The sequence below is a fragment of the Oncorhynchus tshawytscha genome, linkage group LG26, assembly GCF_018296145.1.
Source record: "Oncorhynchus tshawytscha isolate Ot180627B linkage group LG26, Otsh_v2.0, whole genome shotgun sequence".
NCBI lineage: Eukaryota > Metazoa > Chordata > Actinopteri > Salmoniformes > Salmonidae > Oncorhynchus > Oncorhynchus tshawytscha.
This window is the reverse complement of record NC_056454.1, coordinates 47,292,540-47,303,063: the sequence shown is the minus strand read 5'-3', so window position 1 is coordinate 47,303,063 and position 10,524 is coordinate 47,292,540. Positions and strand designations below refer to the sequence as shown.

General features: G+C 39.5%; 1 pseudogene; it reads left to right on the top strand.

Annotated features, from left to right (window-relative positions):
• Nucleotides 1-391: 391 nt before the first annotated feature.
• LOC121840974 lies at nucleotides 392-9,978 on the top strand (annotated as a pseudogene).
• The last annotated feature ends 546 nt before the right edge of the window (nucleotides 9,979-10,524 follow it).

Sequence of the window (10,524 nt, the reverse complement as noted above, 5' to 3'; positions counted from 1 at the left end):
CATCACCCAAAACATTTAGTCTTACACAGTTTCCCATGTAATAGCCTTTGAGTGACCTCACCAATACTATATTTTCCATATTAAAATGCTCAGTTGAGTAAATGTACCTTTTCTATCATCTCTGACTGTCAGTAAGGCTGAATGACAGGCCAGCTGGGCACAGCAACATCCAATCCTGTCATACATTACATCATGCTTTCACAAATTATTTGTTTATCTAACCGTTTGTTAGTGTGTTGATGTGGATGTGCACAGAGAGGCTCCTGGGAGGGGAGTGTCAGTAGCTCAGGGATAAATAGAGAGGCAGAGCTCAGAGTTAGTCAAAAGGCGGACCTGAGAAGGTCACACACAGAACCAAGCAGGAGCAGCAGGACCTCAGCATTTGTTACAAATGGAGAAATATGAAGATGTTCAATACTGTTTTCAGGACAGAAACTCTTCTTGCAGAAAGGCTTTGCTATCACATCTATCTATATAACACTGTACATCTTCTTCTCATTGATTTCAGCAGTTACAGTATTTTTGAACCTACTGGTGATCATCTCCATCTCTCACTTCAAGCAGCTCCACACTTCAACCAACCTGCTCATCCTCTCTCTGGCTGTGTCAGATCTCCTGGTGGGACTGATTGTGATACCAGTAGTGACTGTAGCATTAATGGAAACATGCTGGGGTTTTGGAGAATATTTCTGTGTGTTTCAGATCTACATTACTTTTTTATGTACTTCTTTATCTCTGGGTAATTTGGTCTTGATATCTATTGACCGCTATGTTGCTGTGTGTGATCCCTTATTGTACCACTCTAAAATAACAACAACAAGAATGATGTGTTGTATATCTATTACCTGGTGTTGTTGTGTCATCTACCGTGCTGCTATTGTAAAAAACTTTGTCAATGTACAGGTACCCAGTAGGTGTTTGAAAGAATGTTTTTTTGTTGAAGGGTTAATCTGGGTTAATATCATCGACCTTGTAATTACAATGGTTGTCCCGTGCTCTATTATTATGACACTTTATATGAAAATCTTTGTGGTGGCCAGATCACAGGCCAGAAATGTTTTTTCAAAAGAGGCTGCCAGTGTGTCTGGTGTTAAAACTATACGGGCAAATAAGTCTGAGAGAAAAGCAACAAAAACTCTTTCTATTGTTGTTTTCAACTATTTCAATTGTTGGATTCCATTTCTATTTGTTTTCTTTTTTACTTTTGTAATTGACAATTTATTATCAGTTATCATCGGCTTTCTGCCACTTGTTAATTCCTTAATTAATCCAATAATTTATGCTTTATTTTATCCATGGTTCAAAGTGACAGCTAAACATATTTTAACTCTGAACTTAAGGCGTTCATAGTACAAATGTTTTCATAGTACATGTGTTAGCTAGGGATGGGGGAAAAGTGTGACACCAATCAGGCCACCGAGGACTGGAATTGCCCTTCTAGTGTCTAGTGGCTCACTTCAACAAGTGCAGTAACATTTAAATGTACAATATGCATGATATCAGATAACATCCAAGTATAACTCTATGGTGTATTGTGTAAATAGTTGATGGTCAAATGTAAGAATATGCACTTTATAATTTATAATAGCATTCAGTAATAAACCATTTGTAAGGCATTTACAGTTTGCTCACCATTTATTAATCATTACTTCCACATTTGTTAAATGTTAGTCAGTTAGGTATTATCACATGTATAAATAACTACTCTATCCACTAATGATTCAACACAACAGCTCAGGAAACCACAGCAGACACTTTAACCTCAAACATACTGGGTATGAACACTACCACTACTCTCACTACCACTACCACTACCACCACTCTCATTACATCACTGCTGCCAGGTCAGGGGTCACACCAGAGCGGCTCTCTCAGATGCTGTGGAGTCAGAATAAATATAGAGATTAGTAAGACTTTATAATAACACTTTGTAATAAAGAATGTATAATAGATTAGTAAATAAGTCAATAGTTTATTAATCATTCATGTATCATTACTCTCACATTTGTTTTAGTAAGTTAGTTATTCACACATTTATAAACAACTTTTATAATCTGTAATAGTGAATCATAAGGTCATCCAGAAGATGTTTAATGAATTAACTTATAAACCATTTACTAATCATTAGTCAAGTAGTTTTGCAGTCTCTAATCTAAAGTGAAGACTATTCATACTTTCTTAATACTTCATAAATGTGTTGAACAGTGACCAGTGTATTTTATCACAAGAAGATGGACATGCTATTGATAGATATTCCAGTACTACCTGATGACACATAAGGTCTCAAAACGACCCAGAACATATCAATGGTTAAACAATAAGCAAACAACACAGAGGATGTTAAAGGAAATATATTGAACATTTTATTCCAAAACAGTCACACTGTTGTAGTAGTGTGCTGACTTATTAAGTAATGTGTTTGTCTGAAAATGATGACATTCTTGTCTGTTGGCAGTGACTACCAAAACCAAAGTGTGGGTTGCAGTCATTCATTAGAGCAGCTCATAGACTGCTTACACGGTAATGGAACCAATATCTAAATATATAATTTAACTGACCATTACATTTAAAGGGTCAATACCTTTAATACACTATAAGTGAAGTTTTCCAAAAACGTATGACTCTCTTCAAATGAGGGGGGCATGTCCAAAATGCTGGAGTAAAAAGCCCAGTTTAAAAACAGTTTTTCTGCAGAGCTTTAAACCCACTGGGCACAAACTTGTTGAATCAGCTTTGTTTCTTTTTGAAACAACATGGAGTAGACATTGAATTGATGTCTGTGCCCATTGGGAAGGGATTGTTTTCAGTATGTGCAGTGGCCATAGGATGGCAGTATAGTTCCCAATCTGTGACTGACAGGTATAATATGACTCATTCTATATGAAAGAGAAGTATGTCTGTTCTATAAAGTCAATTTCTATCTGAACATTCTATGTTAGGTGAAAAGTGTTTCTGTATCAAACTGAGAAGAGACCATCTGTCTGAATAATACCAACACCTTTTCATTACAGGAGACTCACTGAATATAAGGGTTTTATTATGAGTGATATAAAACAAATGAAGCACAAAACATTGCAAACAAACCTTTCCTTAAATATACTCCACCAACCACCCACTTTCTTCAAGTTAACCTTAAAAGTCCCGAGACCCCAGCAAAAAAGTGTCTGCAGGATGGTGTGGTTGGTGCCGCTCAGCGGTAACAGGCACTTTCCGTGGCAGGAGGTGGCCAGGTAGCCTTGCGGTGGGATGATGTAGATCTGCCAGAACCACGTTCTTGAAGTCGATGTAGAGGGGACAGGCCTACACACATGACTGGGTGTCACCGGGAAGTAGACAGCGCTCCTCTAGCGTTGGCTAGCTTGCTAGCTACTTCCAGACACATGATGAGAGAGCACCCCACTCTGACCACTTTACTCGGCCTAGCAGAGCTAGTTGGGCTATCCGTTTTATGGGAATATGCTTATAGATCTTCTTGTTTTTTTTTATTGTTGTATCAGCTTTTTTTAAATAAAAATGAACAAAAAACAAAAAAACATTCAGATAGGATGATGGGGACACTTTCAGTGAAAAACATAAGAGGGCAACAGTACTTGTGAAAAGTTTCAGAATGATAACTTCCAAAATGAGTGTGCTACATGACATTTATCATGAAGTCACCCAGGTGTCCCACAGAAGTAGCCCAAATGTACCCATGTGGCCAAATTGGTGAAGTTATACATTTTGAATGGAATAACTATATACGACATGCCAAAATGGTATTCTAACACCCCCCTTTCAAAAATATACAGTAACTTTCTGGAAGCAATTGGCCAGTAAGTTACTGTAATTCATTTCACGGTACAGTGACTGTAATCAATTTTATGGCAATGAATTTTATGGTACTAAAAATGTTACTATAATCTAATTTACAGTATATTACTGGAATTGCCCATGCAGCTACATATTACCCAGTGTTCTTTGCAAGTTTGAATTTTTACATTTTGGTCATTTAGCGGGCGCTCTTGTCCTTAGTAACGTACAGTCAGTGCATTCAACCAAGGTTGATTAAAAAAGAATGCATATCACAGTCATAGCAAGTAAACGATTTCTGTAACCATTACTGAAAGTGTTGTAATAGTTAAGGATGTATTGGGCTTCTTCAATTGTAAATGCAACATTATCTTATGATATACGGTGCATTCGGAAAGTATTCAGACCTGTTGACTTATTCCACATTTTGTTAAGTGCCCCATGGTGGCTGTGGGGTTATGGTATGGGCAGATATAAGCTACGGACAACAAATACAATTCCATTTTATCGATGGCAATTTGAATGCACAGAGATACCGTGACGAGATCCTGAGTCCCATTGTAGTGCCATTCATCCGCCACCATCACCTCATGCTTCAGCATGATAATTCACGCATGTCCGTTTTCAACGTCTGTACACAATTCCTGGAAGCTGAAAATGTCCCAGTTCTTCAATAGCCTGCGTACTCCCCAGACATGTCACATATTGAGCATGTTTGGGATGCTCTTGGTTGAAGTGTATGGGAGCATGTTCCAGTTCCCGCCAATATCCAACAACTTTGCACAGCCATTGAAGAGGAGTGGGACAACATTCAACAGCCTTTAAAAAAACAAACATTTTATTTAACTAGGCAAGTCAGTTAAAGTGACTAGTGATACATCTACTACATCCAATTTTTAATTATTATAGTTGCTAGAGATCTGTCTAGATGTGGATAGGGGGTGCTCCCTGTGCTGTTTCCTGAAGTCCACGATCATCTCCTTTGTTTTGTTGACGTTGAGTGTGAGGTTATTTTCCTGACACCACACTCCAAGGGCCCTCACCTCCTCCCTGTAGGCCGTCTCGTCGTTGTTGGTAATCAAGATTACCACTGTAGTGTCGTCTGCAAACTTGGTGATTGAGTTGAAGGCGTGCATGGCCACGTAGTCATGGATGAACAGGGAGTACAAGGGAGAGGGCTGAAAACAGTTGATTTCAGCAGTTACAGTATTTTTGAATCTACTGGTGATCATCTCCATCTCTCACTTCAAGCAGCTCCACACTACAACCAACCTGCTCATCCTCTCTCTGGCTGCATCAGATCTCCTGGTGGGACTGATTGTGATACCAGTAATGACTGTAGCAATAATGGAACCATGCTGGGATTTGGGAAATGTTTCTGTGTGTTTCATGCCTACATTGCTTGTTTAGGTACTTATTTATCTCTGGGCAATTTGGTAATATTGAATAATTTGCAAATGTACATGCACGAAGTGGGTGTTTGAAAGAATGTTGTCACGCCCTGACCTTAGAGATCCTTTTAATTCTATATTTTGGTTAGGTCAGGGTGTGACTAGGGTGGGCAATCAAGTTTTCCTATTTATTTTTTTGGCCTGGTATGGTTCCCAATCAAAGGCAGCTGTCTATCATTGTCTCTGATTGGGGATCATACTTAGGCATCCTTTTTCCCACTTTAGTTTGTGGGATCTTGATTTTGTATAGTTGCTGTGTAGCCTGCAGAACTTTACCTTCGTTTTGTATTTTGTTGTTTGTTCGGTGTTCATTTTAATAAAAGTATGATGTCAACCTACCACGCTGCACCTTAGTCTCCTCATTCAAACGACGTGAGTAACAAATGTTTTATTGTTGAAGGGTCAGTCTGGGGTAATATAATTGACCTTCTATTTACAATGGTTGTCCCGTGCTCTATTATTATACCGCTTTATGTGAAAACCTTTGTGGTGGCCAGATCACAGGCCAGAAGGTATTTTCAAAAGAGGCTGCCAGTGTGTCTGGTGTTAAAACTGTACAGGCAAATAAGTCTGAGAGAAAAGCAGCAAAAACTCTAGCTATTGTTGTTTTCACCTATTTCATTTGTTGGATTCCAACTCTATTTATTTTTCTTATTTTCGTCTTTTTTTTAGTGACAATTTATCACTTTTCATCTGTTTCCTTCCACTTAATTCCTTAATAAATAATAATAATAACTGATGCATTATTTTATTCCATGGTTCAAAGTGACAGCTAAACATATTTTAACTCTGAAGTTCCTAGAATTTTATTCCCTAGTTTCACAAAGGTCTGATATAGTCAAGTTATACAATTGTTGTAATTGCTTCATTGATGTAACTATACACTGACATTACTTATCTCAGTGTTCTCATCAAAAGATACATGTGGTATTGATACAGTATGATTTGGATGGATTGGATTTGAAGGACTTGGAGAAGGCATAAGTCTGTCGTTTTTCCATGTTAGTCAATGATAAATAGTTTGTAAGTATTCTAATAGTACATTCTGAGGAAGTCATCAGTCGTTCTATATGTTGTTAAACACCTCCCTCTAGTGGCTCAATTGTGACACAGCGTCTTCATCAAGTGGAGTAAAGTTGAAATGCACAATACTCCATGATATCAGATAACGTCTATCACAATGGTATATTGTGTAAGTAGTTGAGGGTAAAATGGAAGAATATGCAATTAAGGGTAACACTATAATGTTAAGTAATAAACCATTTGTCAGCCATTCACAGTTTGTTCACAATATATGAATCATTACTTCCACAATTGTTAAATGTTAGTCAGCTAGTTATTCTCACATTTATGAATAACTACTATATGCAATAATGATTAAAAACAACAGTGCAGGAGACCGCAGCAGACACTTCAACCTCAACATACTGGTTATGAACACTACCACTACTCTCACTACATCACTGCTGCCAGGTCAGGGGTCACGCCATTGCAGCTCTCTCTGATGCTGTGGAGTCAGAATTAATATAGAGATTGGTAACACTTTATAATAACACTTTGTAATTAAGAATGTATAATAGATTAGTAAATAGTTTATTCATCATTCATGTATCATTACTCCCACATTTGTTTTAGTAAGCTGGTTATTCACACATGAATTAACAACTTTTATTGTCTGTAATAATGATTCAGAAGATCATTCATGAGATGTTTATTAATGAAGTAACTTATAAACCATGTACTTATCATTAGTAAAGTAGTATTGAAGTGCCTAATATAAAGTGAGGACTATTCATACTTTCTTAATACTTCATAAATGTTTGAACAGTGACCAGTGTAATTCATCACAAAAAGATGGACATGCTATTGGTAGATATTCCAGCAGTACCTGAAGCTCCTTAAGGTCTCAAAATGACCTAGAACATATCAATGGTTAAACAATAAGCACACAACACAGAGGATGTTAAAGGAAATATATTGAACATTTTATTCCAAAAACACACTGTCCTAATAGTGTGCTGAAGGAAGTAACGTGTTTGTCTGAAAATTATAACATCCTTGTTTGTTGGCCCTGAGAACCTAAACCAAAGTGTGGATTGCAGACACTCATTAGAGCAGTTCATAGACTGTTTACAGGGGAAGGGAACCAATATCTAACTACATAATTTAACTGAACATTACGTTTAAAGGTTTACAACCTTTAATACACTACAAGTAAAGGTGTTATATACAATTAATTTTCAAAATGCTGGAGTGAAGAGGCCAGTTGAAAAACAGTTTTACTGCAGAGTTTTACACCCACTGGGCCAACACTGGTTGAATCAACGTTGTTGTTGTTTTTTCTCCAACATATTGTTGACATTGAATTAATATCTGTGCCCAGTGGGCAGGGATTGCTTTCAGTATGTGCTGGTGTCATAGGATGGTGATTGGTCAAGGGTAATTTCAGTGTAGGAAAGGATGAAACATCGTCTGTACCACCAGTAAGTACAGATAGTAGTATAAATCCCCTCACACAGTCCCCGCAGCCAGATAACTTTCTCATGTCTTCTGGAGGGAAATGCTGTAGGAATGCTCAACCGGTGTCGCTCATTAAGCCGACAGAAACTTTCAACCAGTTCTCCACATTAAGCAGCGAGAGAGGCCGAGCTTTCTCTGGGCTCTCCTCCTCCTGTTACAGGGTCTGAGACTCTGACCAAGCTCTGACAAATTGAAAACCCTAATCATTGGCAACTCCATTACCCATAGTATTATACTTAAAACGAATCATCCAGCAATCATACACTGTTTACCAGGGGGCAGGTCTACCGACGTTAAGCCTAATCTGAAGATGGTGCTGGCTAAAGCTAAAACTGGCGAGTGTAGAGAGTATAGGGATATTGTTATCGGCACCAGGATGAAACAGTCAGAGGTCACCAAGCGCAACATAGCTTCAGCATGTAAATCAGCTAGAAAGATGTGTCGGCATCGTGTAATTGTCTCTGGCCCCTCCCAGTTAGAGGGAGTGAGCTCTACTGTCACATCCAGACCTAAGTTCCTTTTTTAGTTCTCTATTTTGATTTGGTCAGGGCATGAGTTGGGGTGGGCATTCTATGTTTTGTTCTGTGTTTTGTATTCCTGTGTTTGGCCTGGTATGGTTCTCAATCAGAGGCAGCTGTCTATCGTTGTCTCTGATTGAGAATCATACTTAGGTAGCCTGTTCCCACCTGTGTTTGTGTGTAGTTTTTTCCTGTTTTGTGTTGTGTCATCTGAAAGGACTGTTTCGATTTTCGTTGTTTTACTTTTGTTATTTTGGATTTAGTGTTCAATTGTAATAAATTTAACATGGACACGTACCACACTGCACTTTGGTTCGATCTTTCATATTCCTGTTCCTCAGATGAAGAAGATCGTAACATCAACAGCAGTCTGCTTGCTGGTTGAAAACAGTTTTCTGCCCCTCCCAAAAGAAAGAATTTGTAGATAATTGGCCCTCTTTCTGGGACTCATCCACAAACAGGAACAAGCCTGGTCTGTTGAGGAGTGATGGATTCCATCCTAGCTGGAGGGGTGCTCTCATCTTATCTACGAACATAGACTGGTCTCTAACTCCCCTAGTTCCACAATGAGATAGGGTGCAGGCCAGGCAGCAGACTGTTAGCCAGCCTGCCAGCTTAGTGGAGTCTGCCAAAAGCACAGTCAGTGTAGTCAGCTCAGCTCTCCCCATTGAGACCGTGTCTGTGCCTCAACATAGGTTGGGCAAAACTAAACATGGCGGTGTTCTCCTTAACAATCTCACTGGAATAAAGATCTCCTCCATTCCTGAAAGAGATTGTGATACCTCACATCTCAAAATAGGGCGACTTAATGTTAGATCCCTCACTTCCAAGGCAGTTATAGTCAATGAACTTATCACTGATCATAATATTGATGTGATTGGCCTGACTGAAACATGGCTTAAGCCTGACAAATTTACTGTGTTAAATGAGGCCTCACCTCCTGGTTACACTAGTGACCATATCCCCCGCGCATCCCGCAAGAGTGGAGGTGTTGCTAACATTTATGATGGTAAATTTCAATTGACAAAAAAAAATACTGTTCGTCTTTTGATCTTCTAGTCATGAACTCTATGCAGCCTACTCAATCACTTTTTATAGCTACTGTTTACATATATAGGTTCCTCGCTGAGTTCCCTGAATTCCTATCGGACCTTGTAGTCATGGCAGATAATATTCAAATTTTTGGTGACTTTAATGTTCACATGGAAAAATCCCCAGACCAACTCCAAAAGTCTTTCAGAGTCATAGTCGACTCAGTGGGTTTTGTCCAACATGTCTCCGGAACTACTCACTGCTACAGTCATACTCTGGACCTAGTTTTGTCCCATGGAATAAATGTTGTGGATCTTAATTTAGACTGAAAAGCAGTGCCGAGCACCTATGAATGGCAGGTCTTACCATTCGTAACAATGTGTAGTCTATGCCCTCCAGAAACATTCTCAGCACCACCATGTTGGCAACACGGATGTTAAAGTGTCAGTCGAGCACACCTTCTATGTTGACAATGGTCTCCAAAGTCTACCCATGGGGACCGAAGCAAAGTCCCTGGTAGACAGGCTGCAAAGCTGCCTCTTGGCCGAGGGGTTGACCTGGCCAGTAACATTACCTCTGTGGAACACCTTCCTCCAGAATGGAGGTCAAAAAGCAGTGAGCTATGGCTCTCCCAGACCACCATCCACAAGAACCAATTCTGGGCCTGAGCTGTTATCCAGACACCCTCGACTGCAAACATCGACCTGTCCAGAGAAAAGAGGAACCAACCTTCAGGGTCATTTACAGAGTTTACAAGCCAACTTCACCTTATCCTCCAGTGAATGGGGGTCAGATCCTCATAGTGTTATGATAGATGGCAAAACCTTCCTCCTTTCTTCAACTGCCCTTGGTACTCCATGGGGCAGAAGTTCCACTCCCCTTCATCATCCTCCTGCCTGACCAGACTCAGTCACTCCCAACTTGCTTCTCATGGGGGGATAAGTGACAGATCTCTGCCCCAAACTATCTATGCTGACAGTGATGTCAGTGGTCGACAGTGCTGATGCCATAGCCAAATCCTGGCTGATCACTTCTGGGCCAACATCAAACCCTACCTCAGACTGGTGGCCCATCTGATTCCCTTGTTTGATGTCAATGATGACCCAGAATAAACCAGGCGAGAGCATTTGTGGAACAAGAGCATAGTCTTTCAATTTTTCACGATTGTCATGCTATTGAAAAACCTGAAGTCGGTATGGTTTGTAAATTGGTTG